At 42.3% G+C, this 26,616-nt stretch overlaps 1 long non-coding RNA gene across 2 annotated transcripts in view; it reads left to right on the forward strand.

Moving 5' to 3' along the window:
• Positions 1-5,534: 5,534 nt before the first annotated feature.
• Positions 5,535-26,616, forward strand: part of LOC137164511 (uncharacterized) — a 71,009-nt gene continuing 49,927 nt past the window's right edge. Inside the window, exons 1-2 of one of the 2 annotated variants that reach the window (XR_010923065.1) lie at positions 5,536-5,637; positions 14,234-14,428. This is a non-coding gene — a long non-coding RNA (uncharacterized lncRNA). Of the gene's footprint in view, positions 5,638-14,233; positions 14,429-26,616 lie in introns of those variants that run through there. The other variant, XR_010923064.1, reaches the window with a different exon arrangement.

The raw sequence follows: 26,616 nt of genomic DNA on the forward strand, positions 1-26,616 counted from the left end.
TTTTTTTTCTTCCAGGAGAGCAAGTGATCTGTGTCTGGTGTGGGACAGCTGGGTCTGTGATAGTCCAAGCTAAATTGTACTGACTGTTCCCTCTATGACTCCAGTCACCTGCTGCAGAACATCCATTCTAAAGTCTCAGACAGTGCCATGATGGGTGCATGTTCTAGTTGCTCATATGTTTGCTTTTTCTTCCATTTATATTGCAGTAGGATTGTACTTGACCTCATATCCTCATGCATAACGCTGTGAGGCTTTCACCCAGAATATGGTTGTGTTACTTAGCAAACAGACCAATGTTTCATTCAGGTAATGTAATTTTTAAGCTGCCCATCTTGAACAACATCCAGCTGAGAAAGTCAAGAGAAACTTTAGCTTAATGCTTCACACCTTTTCCAGTGTACATGTGAAAGACCAAGACACAAGGCACCCTCCAACCCCATCTTGAATTGATTTACAAAGTGAATCGTTATGTGCCAACTTGCTCCTTCAATCATGAAATCACGCCACAAATTTATCATCCTGTCAATTCTAGTCTTAGTAAGTTCTTGTCAGGGAAATTCAAAGAACAAAACAGATTTTTTTTTCCATTGGCACGGTCTTGAAACGTTTTAACAATGGTTGGGATACGCACTCCATCTGAATAATGCAGAATAAGCCTTTGTTGATAAATGGAGAGTTGTCTCGAAATTGCTATAAAAGTAGGGAGCGCTCTTGTACCACACACAAAAGTACTTCTATGGCTTGATTTTTTTTTCTATTCCTTTTTTTCTTAAAAGAAAAAAGTTTAATTATTTAAAAAAAAAAAAAAAATACAACCAAAATTTTTAAAATTATCAGTGTTGTTATGAGCAGGACAAAGGGATGCAAACATACAACTCTATTTCTTTATGCTTTGGCTTGTCTTTTCATTTCTGTGTGTAGCTATAAGAACCGTAGGATCAGATGGAGATTTCACAGTTGGGTACTTATGCTTTGATTACTATGAGATTAAAATTAGTATGAATCCCAGAGATGAGCCAGATCCCCAAAATTCTAATATGGATTTTGAATCTCTAAAATTGAGAGGTGTTCCGCACCAGAGTTTAGTTCAGGCTACACAGGCCCTAGTTCAGCAAAGTACAGGCTTAATTTTAAGCACAAGTAGTCCCATAGGCTTCTCAGAGACCATTCATTTGCTGAAAGATAAGCATTATTTAAATGCTGTGCAGGACTGGGGCATAAGTCAGAGAGCATGAATAGCAGTCAGTCTCAGTTTGGGGTAGGAGGGATTATTGCTCATCTGGCTTTATTGCTAACAAGGGAAGGCAGGGTGCGACCTCTTACCACCTCTAGAGGGCGAGGAACCCCGGTGAGCCAGTCTGTATTCCACCTTGGTTCCACAGCCTGCCGGGGATATTAGCTAGCGGCTCCTTCATAGAGCCGGCAGCACGGGCGTGTACCTGGTGTGGTTCACCCCTCGTCCCGACACCTGACCCTTTTGCAGCGTGAGGGGGACCCTGGCGCACGTAGAGCTGGAGTGTGCCAGGTTGCAGCCCCTATTCTGGCTCATCAGGAACCTCTTCCTGAGGTTCTGGCTGCACTTTTCCCCACATCACCTCATCTATGCACGCCCCATCCGTGGCCCCACAAAGTCACGGGGCCTCCTCATCAACCTCCTCCTCCAAGCTGGCCATTTACAGCACCAGGGAGAGGATGTTGGCTGAGGTGGTGCTCTGTGCCCGTGTGGCCTATTTCCATTCCTCTGTTTGATCACATAGCCGGGCAGAGTTCCTCAAAGCTGCGGCTGCTGACTCCTCACCCACTTTTGAGGAGCCAGTGGACACTGTCTGGGGTTCTCTGGTCAGTGTCCTCTTCAGGTTCCCTCTGTTTAGCCCTTTGACCTTCAGGCCTGTTCCTGTTTTTTCATTTGTTGTCCCCCCTAATCAGTTGAGTCCTGGGCTCAGTAGCTCCTCCCCTTAGGCTAAGGGAGGGGCTTTAGGGCATAGGCGGGCTTGCCAAAAAGTAGCAGCGGCAGGCAACATTTATTTTGAAAATTTTGTCTATGGTTTACTTATTTGCAATGTGAATATCTCCGAGCCTTTATTGCCAAACCTCTGATGGACATGAGTGGCGATCTCTTTCTTCCCCTCTCCTCCCCCCCCCCCCCCGCATCTCCCTTCACTACAATGGAAGCAGGATCAGGCTTCTTTATATTTAATGGTTAAAATAAAATAGTTAGCAATAATATAGCACTTTATATCAACCTGTATTCAAATATGTGTAATTAATTCTCACCACACTCCTGTGTGGTAGATAATTCGGGTTTATTATCACAATTTCGCAGGTGGGTAAACTGAGCTGGAGAGTTTGTCTTGCCTAGGATTACAGAGTAAGTCACAGTTAGAATCCAGAGGTGAAATCCTGTCTACATTAAAGCTAATGGGAATTTTGCCATTGACCTCAGTGGGGCTAGGATTTCACCCCAGGTCTTCAGATTCCACACTCCTATGCTTTTTTCTGTAGGTCACATGAGGTTTCAGTCTCCCCATTTCTTTTTTTCTTAATTAAATATGTTTTAGCATGTAACTTGTCTCCTTTTCCCATACTTCTACACAGGCACAGCCAGAAAGGGAACACCGCATGTTCTTATGACTCCTCTGAGGAAAAGAGGATCAATTTTTTTCTTGCTTATCTATATTACTAGTTAAGATCTGTATACATTAAAAAAACTGTTTCCATACAGAGAGCTGGAGGGTGGGGGGAAGCAAAAAGGGAAAGGCAACAGTTGAAGATGTTGCTTTAAACAACTGTTTTGATATCAGAAACTGTCATGTTTCAAGTAATTACTTTAGCTGCCTCATATGAGCAGATATTTTATGTTCTGTTAATATAGTTGATATAGTATACCTATTTCTTTCCCTCACATTGCTGCCTACTTCCCCGACTCCCTTTTCTCTCAGGGAAAGTGGACAGCTTCCCCTCACAGTTGTAATTGTTCTCCTATGCCATCCACTGAGAAATCTATTAGAAAACTAGGACTGGATTTCCCAATTTGTCTGTTATAGATTTCTCAGCTCTTTGGTGTTCTTTTCAGATGATATTAAAATTAATCCCACTGTGATCCACATCAGGAAGAGATCAGATTGGGACTTTCAAGTATTTACAGATTATTCCTCAGCCAGTAGCTTTCAGTGTTTGGAAGACCTTTTATATAGAACAGAATTCTTGTATATAAAGGGCTAGGGTCCTGTAGTTTAAACATACTACCTAGTAGGGGCTAGGTTTTGCCATTATGCACAACCTGAGCAATGGGTGATGTGCAAGTGGGCAGTGCCCCAGAAGTAGCCCCAAAACACATTTCACCCCCCTTGTTCCAGGAGATGGATTATACCAGCAGGAAATTACTAACTGCAAACTATTGCAGTATCCTGAACCTGCTCAGCCAAGGCTCTGCTCATCCTCTGCCCTTTCCTGGCTGGGGGAGCTGCACTCACTCCTATGTGCCTGGATGCACAGTCCACTTAGTTCAGACACAGGTGTAAAGAGGGGTGGGAGGCTGTGATACTTAAATATGTATCTAGAAATTAAAAATCCTGTTCAGTGTTGGTCTAGATGACACAATAGGTCAGGTGTGTCAGGTCACTGGACTTGTGCCACTCAAAGAAAGAATGCCTAGAGTAGCCAAGGCCTTAGAGCTGATTGAAAAATAAGGGTTTTTTTCCATAGAAAATTCTGACTCTGTAGAAAACCCAAGATTTGTTTAAAAAATGTCCATTTGAAACCATTTTTGGAACAGAACATTTTATAAATGAACCATTTTGACATTTCCAAAATGTTTGTGTTCAGATTTTTTGGGGGGTCGAAGCACCTTGCCAAACTGAACGTGAATTTGCACGTTTCTATCTGCCAATAAACTTCACACAGCTCTGTTCAACAATTTTCAAATTATGTCATGAAAGAAGAAAGCAAGTCTTTTCACTTACTCCATAATGGACGCACATAAGCAAAGAAATGTTTTTACCCATTCACTGGCAGTTATATGGTATGCAATTTGCTACTGTTCCAGAAGAAGCACTTTGATCCCTCTGTCTCTCAGTGGACCATGGGAGGTGAGGGGGGAGCTATGGGAGGTAGACAAAAAATGTGCAAGGGAGAGACAGAGGTTTAACTTTTTCAATTAATTTAGCATGAAAACAATAAATAAAATCTTTAGACAAGTCCTCGCTCACATACTTCCAATTATTTCTGCAAAGGTAACTTGGTTTTTGTTAAGTATGTATCATTGCATCTTGTTCAAACTAAAGCTTTTAGGCAACTTCAGATGAATGCTTGAGTCACACACATGTCAAGAGCACTGAAGAAGCATTACAACATTAAGAAGAGAGAAGTCTGGTTTTGATTACTGATAATTATAGATAAGCTGTAGCTGACTGTCATTTTCTGACCGCAAACTCAAATCAATCAATTAAAGACTGCATGCAGCAGCACCCACATTTAATCACTTCCAGGCCCTTTAAAATGATCTACTCAGTCCCATAGCATCTCAGTGCTGCTGTGTATCTTTTGTTGCTGCTAAGGATCAAATGTGCAGCTACTTTCAGGCTAATTTCAAGAACATTGTTTAAAACACCCTCTGCATTTATAGAGGAAGATTAGCTAGAACAATTAAATCATTGGCTTCATTTAATTAGACAAGCTTCAAAATCATGATTTAAAAAGCTTTTGGTGTCAAATACACAGATGAATTCACTTTTTAAATTTACAGATCTATTAGTGCTTGAACTGGAAGAAAAAGGGATGGAATATTGACACCAATTTATTATTCCTCCCCCATTCCTACACTCCAACCTGGGGCTTCCAGAAAGGTATGGGGGGTCATAGCTAGAGATGCTGGAAATTGAAATATTTGCAAAATCAGATTAATTTGGCTGGAATTTTGTTTTGGCAGAAAATCAAGGGGGAAAGTTTCCAGTGATGTACAACTTCTTTTTTCACACTTTGGTAAAATGTTTTGATATTCTTTTCATTTAAAAAAAGTTTTTCCATCAACTGTCAAAATTTGTGGGGGGTGTTCTTTGACCTGAAATGAAAGTTTTTCAGAATTTTCCTTCATGGAGAACTTTTGAAATTTTTGGGTTTTGTTCCCATTTGGAACAAAGCCAAATTTCAAACCCTCATAATTATTTGTGCAACAGAACTGTCACCCACACAGCTGTAGTTTCAATCATCCTGCCCTTCCCATATTGCTAAATGGGAGGGTAATCCAGAGGAGAGGTCTAGATGAGAAGGAGCTTCTGGGCAATCCCACTATGGAAAAGGTGGTCCTGGAAATGAAAAATATTGAGAATCACTACCATATTCCAGCCAGAAGAAGTGAGAAGGAGGAGTGATACTGATTATACACAAAGCTGTACTCCCCTGCCTGCCCTTAATGGCTGGAGGGCCTGGGCCCAGATAACCTTAATTAGTGAAGGAGCTACACCTGAGTGTAATCAGGTGATTTTTTTTCACCCTATAAAGGGCAGTAGGAAGCTGCAGCTGGGCTATTAAGGATAAATTCAGGAACCTGTGGTACAGTTTGTAGCACGAAGAAAGGCTTCTGTAGGGATGACCCTGAGATCTGGGGAATGGCTGTAAGCAGGGAGAGACCATACTCAGGTAGGAAGGGAAACCTTTGTGTTGTGTGGAGTTTTGAATAGGCTCTTTAAGATTTTTAGTTTTACATTGTTTATTTTGGTGTAATTATGGGAGTTACTTATAACCCACCCCTGAGGGTGCTAGTAGTGTGCCCAATAGATCAAGTCTCTGAGGAAAACCCTGTAGACAGAGGCTTCAAGAGCTAGGCCTTGTAGGTGTTGGCCTTGGTTGTCTTAATAACTGGTCAGGGTTTGTCTATGCTGCATCAAAACACCTACTGCAGTGAGTCTCTGAGCCTGGGTCAATTGACTGATATTTACAATGTAGACATTTGAGTTTGGGCTAGAGCCCAGCCTCTTCTCCCCCCCCCCCCCGGGGGGGGGGGGGGGATCTTAAATGCTGTACTCCACCCTGAGACCAAATGTCTACATTGCAACTTTTAGCCCTAAAGCTTGAGCCCCAGTCAGCTGATGCTGAGCCAGCCACAGCCATGCTGCAGGTCTTTTATTGGAGTAGAGAGAGGTCCTCAGACCCATGGCTACAAGACAGGTTTTTATTAGGGCTGGCAGGGCAAGGGAGAAGTTGTAAATATCTTAGGTATAGAGACTAAAACAATTACAGTCCAAACTGATCAATAACAGTTCTTGTTTGGGTCCCTAGGACAGTCCAAGTGAGAGTCAGGGCTATTCAGACCTAGTGTCAGGGATGCCCTGTCCAGTCCAGTTTCTATTCAAGCAAATAAGCATTCATGAGTTTCCAAGTCAGGCTCAGTTAGGGCCTCTCATTGGGGCCCCTTTGCATGGGGCCCCTTTGCATGGGTTCCCTGCCCAGCTTTTGACCCCCCCCCCATAAAACCTCCACAGACCTGCACCTAGCTATGATGTCCAGCATCTCTGCTTGTTCCACAGAAGGCCGTGTCCGTGGTTCCTGGGGCTTCTCTCCAGATAACTGCTGCTGTGCAGCTCCCACTCCCAAACAGAGCTGCATCACTTCCTAGTTCTGCACCTTTCCACTTGCCAGGCCAGGGGAAGCATGGGGAGACATAGTCCCTCTTTAGGCAGGAGGAAGGAGATACAGTCCCCTGCTTTGCAGATCCATCACATTATGTTTAGAAACCCAGTCCTCAAAGAGTGGTAATTTTTGACCAAGAAAAAGCCAGCATGACACTTATTTGAATAGTCCAAGAGGGAAATGGAGACAGGGCACTGCAGAGTGTTAGTCCCTAATTCAGGCATGAAGTTCTGTTGATTTTGATTCATGGTCATGACCAAAATACATGTGAATACTAATCTCATTAAGATTTGAGGGAACAGCCAACATTTTCATAAAATGGAAGTTTTATTACAAGCATTCTCATTAGGTATGAATTTCAGATGACATGAAGACTTAATCTAATCAGAAAATAAGGATTTATCTGTATACACGGTGATATACAGTAGGGATAGTTGTTGATAATGCAAAAAGTAATAACAAAAGCAACAAAAATATTACTGTTCGGTCTTAATATTAGTGATCAAAACTAATGCTGTGTGGGAGCCTTTTTTAGGGGGAGGAGGGAATTTCACAATTTTGAAACTTCATTCATTCTGGAATGAAACACAAATTTTAAATTACAAAATTTCCTGCAAACCAAAACTTAAAAGTTTCAGTTGATCAAAATATTTAGTTTCAACAAAATTGAAACTTTGTTCTTATTTTGACTTGGGGTTTTGTTTTTGTTTTTCATTTCATGTTAGGGTTGATCTGAAACATTTTTTTTCTATGTTTTGGTTTGGCCAACAAGCCAAAAATAGACTAGTTCCTAAAATGAAGTCCTAAAGTGTAGCATTTATTTTCTTTCTCCAGAGCATTCTGTAAGCTGTTGGTAGCAGTTCTTAGCCATCTTACCAACTGAACCCATTTAACTCAATTTTCAAACAACTTGGGACCATAAAATACATGCAGAGGTCACTTCAGCTAGAAAACCCGTACTTGTGAACAGAAAATTGCTTATTAGGCATAAACATATTCTATGGAGGTGCAGCTGTACCCTGATACCATATACAATTACCTATGCAGGTACAATATGCAGGAGCCTCTTTTATTCCAAATTGGGCTCTAAAATCACTAAGATACTTTCAGAGGACCCTATTCACTTCTCCTTACTTATGCAAAGCTGCTGCTGATCTCAGTGAGTTTTGCCTGACTGAGGAGAGCTAACAAGGCCAAGTGTCATGATGCACAGCATGTACTGTTTGTTGGAGACAGGGACACGGGGTAGCTATCCTGAACACAAACTCACCTGGATCTTCTGGGTGTGAACTTGCTCAGCTACCCTGAGCTGTTGTCTATGCTACCATGGCTCCACTACTATTTTTAGCATGCTAGCTTGATGATGCTAGTGTGAGTATGGTTCCTCCAGCTGAGAATCGCTCCCCAGCTCCAAGTGAAAACAAACGTTGGAAAGTTATCAGATTATATGAATACTCCACTGTGAAATTTTTTTATTATGCTCATCTGCGAGAACTTTATAGCCTGATCTATAGATTATATTGATTACTTAAGATCCCCAGTTATCACTTTGAGGGTTGACAAGTTTTTGTCCCAAGATCAGGCCCAATATTAGTCAAATTACTAGATTGTACACATTAGGTTTCCAACTGTTACAAAACTCGCACTATAAGAACTCGTTTATAATTCTACATGGTTTATTAATATATTATGCAGAGTCACAAACACCCCAGCTCAGTAAGGTAGATAGAGATTGTACACTTGCACATTGATTATACTTGCACGTCCCTGACTCACGTACCTGTTATGTATGTCAATTCATTGCCATGACACTTGTGGTTGGATCATATTGATCATGAAACACTCTATTTTCAGCTCACCAGTACTTGAAGTTTTCCTCTGGGCCATTTATCTGTTCAAAGTTCATAGGCCTCAAGCCTCATGCTAATCTGCAGGATACAGGCCTGTAGGTTCCTTGCATTATTCCTAAGCATAATGAAAAGCTGTGAATATAATAAAGGCAAGCTAGCCCTGTGGGCCTACAACTTACACTCCACTGATGATCTGGAAGTTAGACACTCATTTACAATCATGCTAAATTAGAGTCTAGTTGTAGTTTCTCACAAGTTAAATTAATGTTGTCTGATTCCATTTCTATTTTTCCTTTTATCTCTGAAACACTGTGCTGGTCTCAAAATAACAGCATCAAATAAACTTAGATATGTGACTATAAATAATGCACATGTTGAAACGCTAAGGCTGAAAGAAATAGTATCACTTGCTGTAGGTACAATAGTGGAAAACTGATAGAGAAAGGACTTTTCTATGATCCCCAGCAAATCACTGGAAAGGTCCATTTGCTTTTCTGTGGGGAATATTTAACATAAGGAAAATCGTTGGTTTATTCATTTGTTGAAAGAACTAAATTTATAATAAGCACAAAGTACCAATATCCCAATTATAAACTGAAAGTATATTTTATTGCATTATTATGGTGGGGGAGTCTCCAGCTGGTGCTGACATACATAGTTTTTACAAGTACTTTCTTTGTGTGAGTTCACTGTTTAGTCTTTGAAGAAATGGTGTATTAGTGTTAATTTTGTGATGTGTTCTTTGTGGAGAGCTGTAACAAGCAACAGAAACGTGTGTTCTTTACTTTACTCTCTCTAGTTAGTCAGTTCTTTGCCTGAGATTTTTAAGAGAGGATTGCCTGCATGCTGTCTTATCTATGTTTTAAGGACAGGTGTATATAGTATAAATAAGAAGACCCATTAGGAAAATGATACTCTGCATCACTGCTTTTGTCTTAAATGGAAATGGAACTGCAAGGTCCTGAAATCCGCTACTGGCTGGTAGAGAGAAGAAACAGCATCTATAAAATAGATGCTGAATGTAGTACTTCTGTGGTCTAACTTTTAATTCAAAAGTAGGACTAGGCAAACTATCTTTAGGGTGAATTTCACCCCTGTGCAGATGGCTAACAAAGTGTGTGCCACTTAAATCCCATATAAGAATTCAAAATAGGGCTTAAGTTGAATTTAAGTGCACTGGCCTTTTGCTGGCGCTCTGCACTGGTGTAAATTTCACCATGTGTGATTTGGTCATCTAAATCACAGGGTATCATTTTGGCTGCCTGATTGGCTGACTCCCAGTTTAGAAAGCGCTTTCAAGAGGGTCTCGTCAAAAAGTACTCTTTGACTCATCTTGTAAATTTGCATGACTGTGTAACACTCCCTCTTGCTGAACATTCTTGCAGATAGAAATCCTCTAGTCTGACTGTTCACAGAAAGCACTTAAAAAGGATGTGAATATCCTCAGAACAAATACTTGAGTACAGTATTCTCCCAACTCTGTCCAAAAGATAAACGAGAACAGAACTGCATTGGGATAAACTCCACTTTCATTTGTGCATAGGCAGCACTCAAACATGTCACTACCACATGCTTGTGGAAAAATCAAAGCCCACAGATGGATTTTATAAAACACTTCAACACATTCTGCAAAATGTGATTTCTTTTGTTTCTAGTATTTGTTTCTTGGTAAATAAAGCCTGTGAAAGTTCGTTTCACAATGTGTGAAATACCAGGAAAGCGGCTGTCCTTTGCTTCGAGAAACTGAACTTGCCAAAACAAAATGGGCAAATTGGCAGCTTTTTGTGTTCTGCTATGAGTAGGGGGCAGCATGTGGTTGTACGACTCCTGGAGCAGAGCGGCAGCTGTGAGAGTCAGTTTGGTCTCTGCTTCTCCCTTGCTCCATGGGAGGAGTAAGATGTGCCAGCCTTTCCCCAGTGCAACTTACTTCCCTCGCCAAATCAGTTCAGCTTTGCTGGCAGGCATGTTGGTGGGAGGGAGGTGGGGGGGGGGGAACAGAGGCTCTTAAAATGGGGTTCTAACTCCTTTCTCACGTCTTCAGATCAAGTGATATGCATCCTCCAGTCCTATCAGTATTTCACCTCACTCTGTTCTTGGCGATTGAAAAATCAATCTTTTTGTGCCTCCTAATTTTTTAGAGATTACATTGTACTAATGAAAATCATGAGGTACCATGGCTTCAGCTTTGTAGTGACCCTTGCAGTAGAGAAGACAGGATGCTGTTGTAATGAATACCAAGGGGATTCTTTACTGAGGTCTATGCATATGGACTGACCCTCAAGTTCTTCTTGGCTTGCCGACCCACTAAACCTGCATAGATGCCTAGCGTCACCATACTGTGGTCCTCTGCTAAATTCTCTCTGAAGCTATAGAGTAGTGGAAAGGGCCCTTGAGCCATACCTCAGTGGGTGATTTAGGATTCCTCAAGTGTGGAACTTCCTATCATGTACTCTGCAGCTCCAATGTAAGGTGTGTGTTGGAGGAGGGCGGAAGCATATTGGAGTGGGGGACTGGTGGATCTGGAGCAGTGTACAATCAAACAATCTTGGGAAAGGTCTCATGGTCTGTTCCATATGGCATAAACTAGGACAGATGGGAGGTTTTGTGCCAAGGGAATTCATTCCACAGCCAGCCCTGGAATTAAGGGGAGGCATGAAAGAGGCTTAAAGCCACTTCAGTCCTCCCTGAACTTGAGCTTGACTCAACTGAATTTCCAGTCCAGGGACTCCCAAAATCCTGGCCTGTGCTGTGCTGTGCTATGCACACCTCAGATATTAAACCTATAGTGCTAGTGAGTTCTCTCTCTTCTGTGCCTAAATCAAATGAAGACCCATATAAACACTGTATGTTTGGGTGCTTTCCTTTCTCAAATGCTTCCACAAATACAAACCAAACCTTAGTAAACAACTTCTTATGGGCTCACATAGCTCCTGGCTCCCTTCCAGACTGCCACCCACCAGTTTCCTTAATGATATCTTTCAACAATTGTAACTACGCCACTGAAGTAGCTGCTGCTAATTCTAAATCTAAATAAATATTTCCTGTGTTCCTTATGGTCAAATCCTCCTCATGGTAAGCCTTTTTCATCACTTGCTTTTATGCTGGCATGTCTACAGTTGTATTCCATCCACAGGAACAGGTAGGAGTTTATATTACCTTGCTGCACCCTCCTGACTGGACAAAAAAATCACTCATTTATTGTTCTGTATATCACGCAGTGCACTAAGCTCCTTTTAGGTCTATTTTAAATGACTGAGTAGATTATATCTATGGAAAGTCTCCATGTCATGGATTTTCAGAAATTATACCCATGGGCTAAGCTCTACTAAATTAATCGATCAGTAGAATAATAGGTTAATGTTGTACAATTCTGTGACGTTGAAAAGTGTTACAGATCTGCTCTGGGTGAAGTCATGGCACTTATGCCATAGCCCTGGGCCAGGGAGCAGTGCAAAGCTGTAACATCCGAGGTGGAGCATGTGGGAAGTGGTGCAGCGGGCCCCATTTCTCCCAGGTCTGCTCCATGCATGTGTGTGATTGACTGGTGCAAAGTGCCATTCGGGTAGTGCGCTTTGCTCCTCTGGGGCCCTGCTTTGTGGGCTGTTACAGGGGAAATGGAGCTGGGATACTGCCTCCTCTGGGTGCCTTTTATTTTCTTTGCTCCCTATGGGGGAACAGGAATGAGAATTCCCTGCTGTCCCTAGGGTGCAGGGACTGCTGCTGTGGGTGGCCTCTGGATATCTGCGCAAGAGGGGGAAGTTTCTTGAGTGGGTCTCCTCACTGGACATCTGCTCAACAGCCATCACAATGTGGCCCTAAGAGGTGTTTAAGGCACTTGGAACATGGACAGTTCAGAAGTCTTCTGTGGTTCCTTTAAAAATCTTAGAACCTGCCACATTTACTGACTGAAGAGGTCCCTCCTGTTGGTTTCTTGCTTTTTTAGAGAACAGACTGTTTTCCAGCTGTGTTTAGAGCAACGTGGAAGTTGGATCTGGGGACCAATACCCCAACTTCTGCTTACTGTTCCTACCCTCTTGCAGAGAGAAAATAGATACTTCCAATCCACAGTTTAGGTGTGTGTATTAGCCATGACCTTTAGTTGCCCTGTAACCAACATGCACTGTACTGTGATATTTGTGTAACTAGGTCTGATGAAGCCACTAGGCCTCTCACTGGCAACAAGGGGGTTAATGAGGCAGATGGGTTCCCTGCTGGCAATGAGGGTTGAGGAGAGCTTGGAGACCCAGCTGACCCTGCCCCGCTACACCTGCAACCAATAACAGGGATAGAAAAGAGAGTTAAAAGGAGGAGGCCTATTCTAGCTCAGGGCTGATCAGGAGGAAGAGCTGGGCTCTGCTACTTCCTCTGTGAGGGAAGCCTGGTTCCAGCCCAGCCTAGCCTAGCATCTGAAGCAATGAGCTGTGTATACAAGCCATTTGGTAGATGGGGATGAACAGATGCAGGAAGGCTGATCAAAAAAGAGCTAGCCTCATGGAGACAAGCCTAGCCCAGAGCAGTAGAGTGGGATACCACAGAGGATCCTGATTTGTAGGGTCACTGTTTTTTCGGTTTTTGTTTTAGAAGGGACAGGATTAAAGTGTGCCATAGCTGGAGGCAAAGGAATGACACTAGACTTGAGGGATGACACCTGAATGTTGCAGACCCATAGTGCCCTGGTGGGCCACACAAAGGAGTGCTGCTGACACAGCCCAGTTACTAATTTGGCAGAGAATGCGGGCATAAACTAGTCCCTGTGCAAGGGAGCAGGTCTGGACCTTAAAAAAACAAAACCCCACACCCAATCCCATAAGAAAATGCCCCACCTACACAATATTATTACATTAGCCTTGTCATTCAGATTCTATTCATTCTACCTTGTATGTAAGTATTGTAGCAGAAGGATGCATAGTATTTTTCTACATGTCTATGTCCGGCCATGATATTGGCAGTAGTACAGAAAGCTAATGTCCAGCTCACTATTTTTTGGTCAGTCTGGCTTTACCTCTAACCTTGGGGTGGGGGGTGGATTCTTTAATAATAATAATAATCTTGGCTTCCCTTTTTTATTCAAATAAAATGCATAGTAAACTGTAATATGCAATGCATCCTCCTCTGGCTAATGTATCTCCCTATTCCTTAAATTGCATCAGAAAATATTATTTAACTGAGTAATGGCCAACCTGGCAACGTACACACTTTTAAATAAAAGAACCTCCAAGAAGAGAGGCATTTGTCTTGCTATAGTGGCACTGCTTCCTTAAAATGTTTCAAAGGCATTTGCAGAAATATGGCTGAGAATTTTAGACTTCTTGTTTTCCTTGCTCTGTACTCAGGACTGGCCAAGTATCAAAGCTCCTGAAGTAGCAAGTCAACAAGGGTTTTTAGAGAAATCTATGAAACAAGGACTTTTTCTTTTATATGTTTAGTCTCTCCTGTAAGGTTTTGTTTTTACTATTTTTAAATCAATTCAGTGATTCTTTAATTAGGCTATCAATATGGCAACAGTATACCTTTAAAGCAATATAAATTCATACTGAAATTAATCTGCCTCAACCTCTGGTTTCAGACTATCATATGTAGTCTCAGCATACAACACTTCTTTGTTATGCTCTTCTAATTTAGCCTTTGGAAAGTCCTCTTCGACAGCCAAATCAAGTGGTTTCAGAAAGTGGCAATTCTTGCAACTGCTTTTCATCAATCATTTCCACTTTGTTCACTTTTTAAAACAAGTGCATTCAATTTCCACTTTAATTAAGGAGCTGAAAATATACGATGAAGCTAAATAACATGAAGACTGTAGAAAATATGTCTCAGGAAATGAGTCAACCTAGAGTTTCTACTATCTTCAGAAATGAAATTGACTTCACCTGCTGATGGAAGAGCTGGTTTCAGCAGTATTAAATGTTAACTGCTGTATATTACAGCAACCAAAATTAAACTGTATAAAACTGTGTCCTTATCGTCTGTAAAATAAATAAATATAATGAAAAGGCTACACTTACTATAAAACTGTCAGTCTCACACTCAAATTGATACAGTAGGAGAAGTAGGTGGTGGTGACAAATTTTCTTGAGAAATGATGGGAATTTTCTCATTTCATTTTGCAGGATTTTGCTTTGGAGGAGGGGGAGAAGGATGGTAGGAAATAATTAATATAGATAAATATTGCAGAATTTCAGAAGATTTGACACGTGAAAAAAACCTCAAAGATTAATAGATTACAAGGCCAAAAGGGACAGTTGTGATCTAGTCTAGTCTAGACTTCTGCCCAGCCACCGTTGCTGGGAAAATGTGATCTTTTGTATTTTTCAACTGAAGTGAAATGAGTTTTTATTTTGGTTCTGATGGCATGTTGTTGGTGTAGAAGCTGCAAGTAGTTGATACAGAAGCAGGAGAGCTAGGAACCCCTTCGGAGTTCTGTTTTCACTAACTGTCTTATGTCTCCTCTTTTCCCAGTGGTGTTATAGCTCTTTACAAAGAGTTCTGCCAAACAGCACAGGTATTTATTTAGGGGTTAATAAGACCAGAAGAGAAAAGGTTCCTAGGGTAAGATGTAGGTGACACTAGCAATTATTGGAAAACCACAGCTGTACAAACAATGGCAACAGCAACCTTCTCCATATCTGTCAATAACTAATCTGAGTTTACAGTAAAAGCAAATGAGGAAAAGTGTCTCCCTTCACTAAATATTGTTTCTCAAGCAACAACCTCACCCCTGGAGACCTATAAAAAGACGAGCTTTGCCATGCTGAGGATCAACAAATTCAGGCTGGAGAAAGGAGTGCGACATGAGTGCCAAGCCGAGGGGTCCTGCTCGCAGCTCTTTTATACTGAAGAAGGCGCTCCAGGTTGGGCACTGATATGAATTTGAGCAGTATGACCTAGGAAGAAAGGTTGATTCTCAAGCAGGCAGGTCTTTAGGATGTTCTAGGTCAAAACCAGTAACTTACTCCACACAGAATACCACAAGCAACCAGCTCAGACCACAAAGCACTGGAGTGTATTTGAAGGTAGGGGAACATGATTTCTTACATGAGGCTAAAGGTCAGATCCTCAGAGGTATTTAGGTTCCTGACTTCCTTTGATTTCTATGGATGTTTGGAGCCTAAATACCTTTTGAGGACTTGGGCCGAAGGGTGTGTCTCTACTGCAGCTGGGAGCAAGCATTTGCGGTAGAGGGACTTGGGCTAGTGTGCTAGAAATAGCAGTGTTCACATTGTAGCTTGGGCCATGGTTCAGGCTCTCAAGCGCTCTGCCCCTAGGGCAGAGTAACTAACCCCAGTTTCCGCAGGGGCCGCAATGCTCAGATTGCTATGTTCAGCATGTTAGCTCAAGTCTGTCTACCAGGACTGGGAGGCTCACTCCCAACTGTATTGTAGACTCACCCTACGTGACTTGCCCAAAGTCACCCAGTGAGTGAGGGTTAGAGCCAAGTTAAGAACATGGGGGGCCTGACTCAGTTTGATTCTGAATCCACTAGATGATAGAGGTGTCTCGTCTGTGAAACGGGTGGTAATGGTAAGAGTACTTACCTTGCAGTGACATTTTATAAACCTAAGTACTGTTAACAGAGGGGCACTGATTTCAGGGATTTCAAAGGTAAAAAGGTAAAAGTAAAGGTGGCAGAATCAGGCCCTTAATTAAGTGGTTTCTGCAGCCTGTGCAGGAGAGGGGCAGGTGGTAACACTGCACCGAGGAAAGTAACCATCCCTCCCTGTAACTTTTTTTTCTCCTGCTTTCACAAACCTGAGGATTTCTGACTTCCCAGGCAAGGCAAAGGGGGAGGGCAGGGAGTGCATTGGTGGAAAATCCCTGATCTGCCTTCTGATTCTTTTGAGAAACATCCTATAAATGCATGAGAACAAGACACTGACTATAAAACAAAGAGAAACCGACCAGTCTGGTTTTGAGGATGAAGCTGAGTGAAATGCAACAACAACAAGCAAAACAACCAGCAGAAAGGGTGAAAACTAAAATAGGTTTTACAAATTCCTTTGGTTTGAATAATCCAAGTTGTCATTAGTCACAGGTAAAGACTTTGAGTTTTATGTTGACAGTTTTCCTTTAATTCAGTATTTAATTAAACAAATTGATTTCTCTGCTGTTTGCAGGCAACCTCTTTACACTGTTTATTGGAACACAGTGCATTCATGCAGTCTTTACTTTTTAAAAGTAAAGAGAGATGGTTTCTTTTTGTGGTTAGAAATCACTAGAATCATCTAAACTCTATTAGAACCTGTTCTTTATTATTCAGTGCTGCTAAAGTTCTTAGTAATTCTTCCTTTTCATATGATGCACAAAAACTTGAAAAGTATATTGCACCAATCAGCACTTTAATCTGCCGTGGCACAGATCTATGCATTCATTCAAGATCTCATCTAAAAATATCAGATCATATTGTCATTTTGCTAGTCACATCACAATTCATATTTTACTAACAACGAGTGTTAAGAGCACAAAGAAACGTGACAAACTTTTTACTCATAGTCTTTAAGGCCAGAAGGGGCCATCATGATCATTTAGTCTGATTCTCCTGCATATCGCAGGCCACAGAACCTCACTCACCCACTCCTCTAACAGGCCCATAACCTCTGGCTGAGCTACTGATGTCCTCAAATCTTGATTTAAAGACTTCAAGTTACAGAGGAGCCACCATTTACTTTGGCTCAAACCAGCAAGTGACCTGTGCCCCATGCTTCAGAGGAAGGCCAAAAACCTTAGGGTTTCTGCCAATCTGACCTGGGGGAAACATCCCAACCCCAAATATGGCAATCTGTTAGAGCCTGAGCATGTGTGAGACCCACCAGCCAGACACCTGGGAAAGAATTCTGTGGTAATTCAAAGCCCTCCTTATCTAGTGTCCCATATCTGCTGTTGGAGCTATTTACAAATAGCAGTTGCAGCTGGGCCATAACCCATTGCAGGCAATCTCATCATACTATCTCCTCCATAAATTTATCAAGCTCAGTCTAGAGTTGGGTTTTTGCCCCCACTGCTCCCCTTGGAAGGCTATTCCAGAGCTTCACTCCTCTGATGGTTAGAAACCATCATCTAATTTCAAGCCTAAACTTATCTGGGGGTCAGTTTATATCCATTTGTTCTTGTGCCAACACTGCCCCTTTAACTCCTCTCTATCCTTGGTGTTTATCCCTATGATGTATTTAGAGAGCAATCATTATCTTCCCTCAACCTTCGTTTTGTTAGGCTAAACAAGCCAAGTTCCTTAAATCTCTTCTCATAAAATAGGTCTGTCATTCCTCTGATCATCTTAGTAGCCCTTCTCTGCATCTGTTCCAGTTTGAATTCATCTTTCTTAATGGTACTAACACTTCCCTATATCTACTAGAAATATCTTGCCTGATGCATCTGAGGACTGCATTAGCCTTTTTCATGGCTGCATCACATTGGCTGCTCATAATCATCCTGTGACTGGCTAATACGCCCAAGTCTTTCTCCTCCTCTGTCGCTTCAAACTGATGTGGCCCCATTCTTATAGCAAATTCTTGTTCTTAGTTCCTATGTGCATAGTGTTTCATTTTTCACTAGTAAATTTCACTCATTTCTATTACTCCAGTTTTCAAGGACATCCAAATCTTCTCGTATGCTATTCTATCCTCTTCGTATTGGCAATACCTCCCAACTGTGTCATCCACAAATTTTATTAGCGCGCACTCACTTTTTATGCCAAGGTTGTTAATGAAAATGTTAAATAAGATTGGTCCCAAGACTGATCCCTGAGGAACTCCACTAGTAACCTCCCTCCAGTCTGACAGGTCATCTTTCAGTATGACCCGTTGTAGTCTTCCCTTTAACCAGTTCCTTATCCACCTTTCGATTAATCATCTTCTCCAATTTAATTAACTTCCCATGCAAAACTGTATCAAAAGCTTTACTGAAATCCAAGTAGGTTAGATCTACTGAGGTTTTTCACAGTTAGATTATTTTTATGTTTGTGACACTTTGTCTCCTAAATACCATACAATACAGTCTCACTCATCGCATCAATGCTATAATAAGCTGGCTCCTGAGGTGTTTTCTGTAGCAAATGGGAAATAGATAGACATAAATGCTGTAAAATTAAGGTTTTTTTTACAGCTTTTTTTATTAGGATGCATTGGGAACTGTGTCTAATGGAATAAATATGCTCTCGGTCAAGGCATTCATATTGTAATAATTGGTTATACACATGCTTTATCTTGGGAGACTAAGAAGGTTCCAAAGAGCAACTCAAAAGCCAAGTCATTCTTCGATGTACCAGAAAGCTTTTTTCGAGAGTTCAGTTTTTCACCCCCATGTAATAATGATTCTGTAGGTTGGACTAAGACATACAAGAGTTAATAAAATATTTCTGCTTGTATGTTCTATTTATACACGCTTATGAAAAAAACAGGAAAACCTCTCCTTAAATCCAGCTAGGTTAATAAATATCAGAAATGAATGGAAATTATTGGAGGAAGGGAGCTCTTTGCAATCCAAAGTGGTGTACAGTGTAAAATCAGCCATTCAAAACTGTATTCATTCATTCACCTGGGGTGACTCTTTCAGCAGGTAAGCAAAATATTCATTGTTTTTCATTTTAATCCAACATTCTGGTGAAGACTTTTGTGCCTGGGAAGTTACATTTTTATATCAATTCTTGAGGTGTACTCCCCTCCATCCCTACCTCTTGGATCTAAAGATGGCATTTATTTATTTATTTTTTAACCAAATGGATCAAGTTATTGTATTTCCTGACAGTCAAGTTTTTTTTTTCTTTCTTTCTACAGAGTTAGAAGCATTAGTTCTTTGGTTCCTCATGGGTAATGTTATCCTAAAGAGCTAATCATCTGGTACTGTACTCTAAAGAACTAACATTTCTCTTGAGAGTTTTGCCAAGTTATCATAGAAACTAGAATCAGTATTGTAGTGGGTGACTAAATTCAGGCTCCTAAATCCATATTTAAACATCTAAAGAAGCACAGAACAGATCCCATTTTTCTGTTTACTTATATGGCCCTCATCTTGGTAGTGTCCAAGTGCCACATAAACTTTAATGGATTTTAACCTTACAACATCTTTAGAGGGAATAACACTTCTATACAATGGGAATCTGAGGCATACGGTGGATTAGAGTGACTTGCCCGGGGTGGTACAGGAAATCTATGGCTAAAATGGGAATTGAACTCAGGTCCTGTGAGTTCCAGTACAGTCCCTATTCCCTGTTCTTTCTCCCCATGTATATTAATCCTCTTATATAGGTACATAAATAAAGCTTTAAGGCCTAGATTCACAAAGAAACTTAGATGTTGCAATGCTCAGCATTGCAATGTCTAACTTTTAGGTGCCTAACTTCCACCCAGTCCTTAGCTCTGAGTTAGGTGCTCAGGTTCCCTGTGCAAGGCATGAGGAGAAATAGGTGCCTAAGAATGGGTATTCCCAGAAGCCAGCAAACTGTAAACTAAACAGTAGGAAATGCTGAGGAGAGGGGGGTGGGACTTAGGTCCTGACCCTCAAAGGTAGTTAAGTGACTAATTCCAGGCCAGAGGGAGCCTAACTCTGCTCGGGATTCACAGCTATGAACATCTTCTGGAGTTAGGTTTGAGCTGGGTGAGGCACCTTTCTTATGAAAAACCAGAGATCCCCATCCCATTATAGCCAATAGCTTAGTGGTCTGGTTACTCACAGGGCAGTAATAGACTCTAAGGTCAGAAGGGACAAATATGATTATCTGGTCTGACCTCCTGCACAATGCAGGTCACGGAATCTATCCCACCCACTCCTGTAACAAACCTCTAACCCAATGGCTCCCAGCCTGTGATCTGGGGGCCAAAGTGGCCCACAGGAGCTTTCAAAGTGGCCCACCACTGCCCTCCCACTGGCTGCAGAAAAGAGCTGCTGCATAAGCACCCAGGCGGAGTGCGGTGTCGTGTGGCTAAAAGACCAGTGCAGGCTCCTTGTTGAAGCCAAGGGGATGGGAGCAGGGAGCACGGCAAAGCGCTCCACCTGGGTCCCTAGACACTGATCTCCCTGCTGGAGCCAGAGGGAGGGAAGCACTGATCTCCCATCCCCCTGGCTGCAGAAGGGAGTCACTACCTAGGGACCAAGGTGGAGTGCATGGGAGCTACAGGACAAGTGCTGTTTCCCTGCTGCAGCCAGGGGGATGGGAAGATCAGTGAGGAGGGAGGGAGCCTCCTTGCTGAACTCCCCACTTCAGCCAGCCAGACAGAAGGAGGGGACAGGAGGAGGGTTGCTGGTGAAGACTGGTGGCCCTTCAGGGTTGTAACAATATCTGTGAACCTTGAGCCAAAAAGGTTGGGAACCACAGCTCTAACCTGTGACTGAGCTACTGAAGTCCTCAAATCATGGTTTAAAGACTTCAAGATACAGAGAATCCACCAGCAAGTGAGCTGTGCCCCATGCTATAGAGGAAGGCGAAAACCCCCTAGAGCCTTTGCTAATCTGCCCTGGGGGAAAATTCCTTCCCCACCCCAAGTATGGCTATCTGTTAAACCCTGAGCATGTGAGCAAGACTCACCAGCCAGACACCCAAGAAAGGGTGGGTTCTGAGCCACTACAGAAAATTCTATCTAACATTCCTTCACAGGCCATTGGCATAGAATCATAGAATCATAGAATATTAGAGTTGGAAGGGACCTCAGGAGGTCATCTAGTCCAACCCCTTGCTCAAAGCAGGACTAACCTCTGCTATATCATCCCAACCAGGGCTTTGTCAAGCCGCAGCTTAAAAACCTCTAAGGATGGAGATTCCACCACCTCCCTAGGTAACCCATTCCAGTGCTTCACCACCCTCCTAGTAAAAAACTTTTTCCTAATGTCCAACCTAGACCTCCCTCCCTGCAACTTGAGACCGTTGCTCCTTGTTCTGTCATCTGCCACCACCAAGAACAGCCTAGCCCCATCCTCCCTAGAACCCCCTTTCAGGTAGTTAAAGGCCGCTATCAAATCCCCCCTCACTCTTCTCTTTTGCAGACTAAACAAGCCCAGTTCCCTCAGCCTCTCCTCATAAGTCCTGTGCTCCAGCCCCCTAATCATTTTTGTTGCCCTCCGCTGGACTCTCTCCAACTTGTCCACATCCTTTTTGTATTGGGGGGCCCAAAACTGGACACAATATTCTAAATGCGGCCTCACCAATGCCGAATAGAGGGGAATAATCACTTCCCGTGACCTGCTAGCAATGCCCCTCCTAATGCAGCCCAATATGCCATTGGCCTTCTTGACAACCAGGGCACGCTGCTGACTCATATCCAGCTTTTTATCCACCGTTACCCCCAGGTCCTTTTCTGCAGAGCTGCTGCCCAGCTCGTCGGTCCCCAGTCTATAGCTGTGCATGGGATTCTTTCTTCCTAAGTGGAGGACTCTGCACTTTTCTTTGTTGAACCTCATTAGATTTCTTTTGGCCCAATCCTCCAGTTTGTTTAGGTCACTCTGTATCCTATCCCTACCTTGCAGGGTATCTACCACTCCCCCCAGCTTAGTGTCGTCCGCAAACTTGCTGAGGGTGCAATCTACCCCATCCTCCAGATCATTAATAAAGATGTTGAACAAAACCGGCCCCAGGACCGACCCCTGGGGAACTCCGCTTGTGACCGGTTGCCAGCTAGACATGGAGCCATTGATCACTACTCGTTGAGCCCTATGCTCTAGCCAGTTCACTATCCATTTTATAGTCCATTCATCCAACCCATACTTCTTTAACTTGCTGATAAGTTAGCTGACCAGTAGCCAAAGATCAGTCAACTGCCAAACTAGGCTGTCCCATCATACCATCCGCTCCATAAATTTATCAACCTCAGTTTTGAAGCCAGATAGGGTGTGGTGGTTTTTTTTTTTTTTTTTTGGTCCCCACTGCTCCCCTTGGAAGGCTATTCCAGAGCTTCTCTCCTCTGATGGTTAGAAACCTGTTTAATTTCAAGTCTAAACTTCCTGATGGCCATTTTAGATTCATTAGTTCTTGTGTCCACATTGACACTGAACTTAAATAATTCTTCTCCCTCCCTCATATTTATCCCTCCGACGTATCTATAGAGAGCAATCATATCTCCCCTCAACCTTCTTTATGTTAGGCTAAACAAGCCAAGCTCCTTGAGTCTCCTCTCATAAGGCAGGTTTTCCATTCTGCAGATCATCCTAGTAGCCCTCCTTTGCACCTGTTCCAGTTTGAATTTCTTTCTTAAACATGGAGGACCAGAACTGCACACAGTATTCTAGATGAAGTCTCACGAGCGCTTTGTATAACGGTACTAACACCTCCCTATCTCTATTGGAAATACCTCATCTGATGCATCCAAGGATCGCATTAGCTTTTTTCACGGCCACATCACATTGACAGCTCATAATCTTCCTGTGATCAACCAATACACCAAGGTCCTTCTCTTCTTCTGCCACTTCCAACTGATTGCATCCCCAGCTTATAGCAGAAATTCTTATTAGTCCCTAAATGCATGACCTTGCACTTTCCACTATTACCACTATTATTCATCCTATTTCTATTACTCCAGTTTACAAGGTCATCCAGATCTTCCTGTATGATATCCCAATCCTTCTCTGTATTGGCAATACCTCCCAACTTTGTGTCATCTGCACATGCACCAGAGTCCCTTTGTGGATCTAGTCCTAGGAGCCTAGCTTTAAACACACATCTTTAAAAATGTTGGCCTAGAGATCTTCAGACCTATTAAGTCATCTTCTAGGGTCTTCCTCCCAGTGGAAGATTGTGTCCAGCAGTATATATTTCAATGCTTTTGTCTAGTTGGGTTGTAAATGGCTCCAGGGATGAAGTTTCCACCATTTACTTTAGGATACTACTCATCACCTTTAGTTCTAACTATCAGGAAATTTCCCTTGATATTTACCTTACAATTTACTAGCCCAGAAAGCCCCACACATCCCATAGAAGAACACAAGTGGTGGGGAGAAAGACTTGGCAAAATTCCTTTCATTGGGTTTCCTCTAAATTCTTCTCTTTGAGATGTAGGCTCTGTACAGATTTCAAGAAACTGAGGCACAGAGCTGTCCATGTGCAGCCTACTACTAATACTTAGCACGTGTTACAGAACTTTTGTTCATAGATCTTAAACCTGTCTACATAGCTGAATAAGTTTTATTTTCCCAAATGTGAAAACTGGAAGCACAGACAGTGAAGTGACCACCTCAAGGTTACATAATGAGTCAATGGCAGAGAAAATAATAAAATCCATTTTCTCTTGATTCCTAAGTAAATGCCTTATCTAGTGGTGGTCTTTATTATGTTGAACATTTGGGCTTCCTTATGTAAATATGACTTGACAGTTCCAACTTACCAAGGTGCAACAGTGTGCCATGGTGTACTTCATGACTATAAAGCACAGAATTAATCCATCTGTGTCTGAAGACCCTTCCTGTTGCTTACATATCTCTTAATGATAAAGATACAGCCTTCATTTTCCATTCACCACAACTTAATTGGCACTAATATGGACGATCAGATGTTTGCAAGATGTTGCTGAGTCCCCAGTGAGACTATTGTTACCTGCATGGTGTCTGTACTGATGTGTAATTTAGTCTTTTGGAAAAAAATTCTTCACAAGTTTCTTCACAAATGTCATTGCAATGGGTTAAGGCTGGATAGATTTCTGTTTGCTCTCTCTACAAGGCAGTGACTCTAAAACTATCTGGCTTTTCTAGCATCCTGGTTCGGATTCTGCCTTCAGATAGAGTAAGATGGAGAACCAAATTAGTCATCTACAAATGTTCACATGCAAGTAGTATTCAGTAGTCTAAACATGGGGGAAAATTAGGCTTCTATTATGGAGTTGTTCCATTCAAAACTATTAGTAGACAACTCTTAGCAATATTTCTGATTTGAATTACAAAGCTTTTGATCCAACACCGTCATGGCACCATATAGCCAAAAGGTGGCAATACTCATCCACTATTCATTTCCCATAGTGTTCCTAATATTATTGTGATATTCACCTGTTTGTTTGCAATATCATCTGCTCCTCCACAAAATAGTTTTATTTACAACAGCTAGTGTACATTTTCCACATTTCTGTTCTGTTGTTTCACCTCTGCAGACAATGTGCATTAATAGTGTGGGTTACCTGGATTTCAGGCACATTCTGGCAACACAGTACACTTCTACAGTCTCTGCTATGCAATATAGCACAGTGGTCCCCAAACTTTTTATCCTGTGCCCCCCCTTATGCCTGTCCATGACACCCCCCCCCCACTCTAGCTGGAGTTGGGAGAGGGACCCATGGCCAAGAGCTGCGGCTGGGAGCGGGACCACAGTTGGGGGGGCCTGTGGTCAGGGGTTGGGGGCCGAGTTGGGTGTCAAGACCATGGCTGTGTGCTGTGACCAAGGGCTGAGGCGGGGGCTGGACACTGAGGCCATGCACTATGACCAGGGCCCAAGGCAGAACCAGGGGCTGGGTGCTAAAGCTGCGCACATGCGCTGCAACCAGGGGCTGGGGCTGAGCCAGGGGTTGGCTGTGGAGGCCAAGCTGGGAGTCATAGCCAGGCCTGAAGCAGAGCTCGGGGCTGAGTGGTGCTCCCTCCCTGCCACCCATGGGGGCTGGCCCTTAGCCTGGTCGTGCCCCCCCAAATGTTCCTTTGCATCCCCCTAGGGGGGCATGCCCCGCAGTTTGATGACCTCTGATAGAGCATATTGTGCTACAGTACACTCCCCCAAATGAATACCAGGTTTTAATTTGGCCAAGGAGTACGCTTCTCTCGATGTCATAAACCATGAACAAACAGCTGGAGCAGTTTATGAACTGCAGAAAAACTGAGTATTTTAAGATAAGTATTAATTCAAAGAGCTTGCTTTATTTCCTGTTTCATTGTTGTTTGTAAAATAGTTTAATGGGTAGTGAGCAATAAACAGTTTGAAATCTGCCGTGCACATGGATGTCTTATATGGTCAGAGAGGGAAGGATTACTCTGCTTTGGGCGTGAGGGAGAAAGGAAGATTACACTGATAATGAAAACCACAACCAACACATTTACTTTGGAACATCATCTCCGTTACATTACCGTGTAAATATTTTAATCAGAAATAGAAGTGATAATCCCCAAATTTAGGCCTAACAACTTAAACCACTGCATGCTTAAAAAAGGTGCTAAGCTACTGGCAATGGGTTTTTAATACAGCCCAGGAGAAAATTCAAAATTCTTGCATAAACAAAGCAACCCAATTTTTAAATAGATGATAATTAATGGCCAGATTATGTCTGTGGTGTGGAACAGTCTCTTCCTCCTAAACTTACAGTGGCTGCTCTGAATCTGGCCTTCTTCAATAACATATTGTGAATGAGGAATGATTAGCTTCAAACAGTGAAGAGTCTACATCATAGCATCTGGCCCACTATATTTTGTAAAGTTTGCTGGTAAAGCACTACATCACAGAGCACTTGACAATCACTCTATATAGAGTTGTTTCCCCTGATGATTATTTACACTTCATCCCCAAAATAAAGCTTTCATGTAAGTACTATCTGTATGTACGTACAATAGCTTAGTGCCTAGTGACTCTTCACTGTTTGAAGCTAATCATTCCTCATTCACAATATGTTATTGAAGAAGGCCAGATTCAGAGCAGCCACTGTAAGTTTAGGAGGAAGAGACTGTTGTAGTCACTGATAAGATGAAACTGTTGGTGATGGATGAATGCGGTCGTCTCCCAGTTAGTTTTGCTATTAGGGGTTTAAAAAACCCAACAAAAGCACTATAGGGAAATGTAAAGTTGTTTTGAGAGCCTTAATTGTGGATTTCTACATCTTCAAAAAAGAAGCTAATGCTTAACCTTTATTTAAGCCTCTAGGAAAAAAATTCAAGGAGGGTTCTTCTAAATTTACCTTTCCCTTTGACTTTCATGGCTTTCCAAAAGTTATTGTTCCCGTTTCTCTCTGAGGTTTTTGGGGTTTTTTTGTTTTTGTTTTTCCTCTTAAGTTACCAATAACTACTCTTAACCTTAACTCCAGTTTAACAAAAAAATTTCTGGAAATGTCCTTAGGGGGGATGATGATGATGAATTATTACATGTTTGAAACGTTTCTGATGGAGGCTGGGAGCTGTGGGAAGCAGGAAGAGCACACCTTGAATGGCTTTAAATCCCCAAAAGAGATTGGGCCTGGTGAAACCAGGCAGCAGGGATCTC

This window comes from Emydura macquarii, unplaced genomic scaffold (assembly GCF_026122565.2).
Source record: "Emydura macquarii macquarii isolate MOO-44397 ecotype Brisbane River unplaced genomic scaffold, CSIRO-AGI_Emac_v2 contig_2676, whole genome shotgun sequence".
NCBI classification, from domain to species: Eukaryota; Metazoa; Chordata; order Testudines; family Chelidae; genus Emydura; species Emydura macquarii.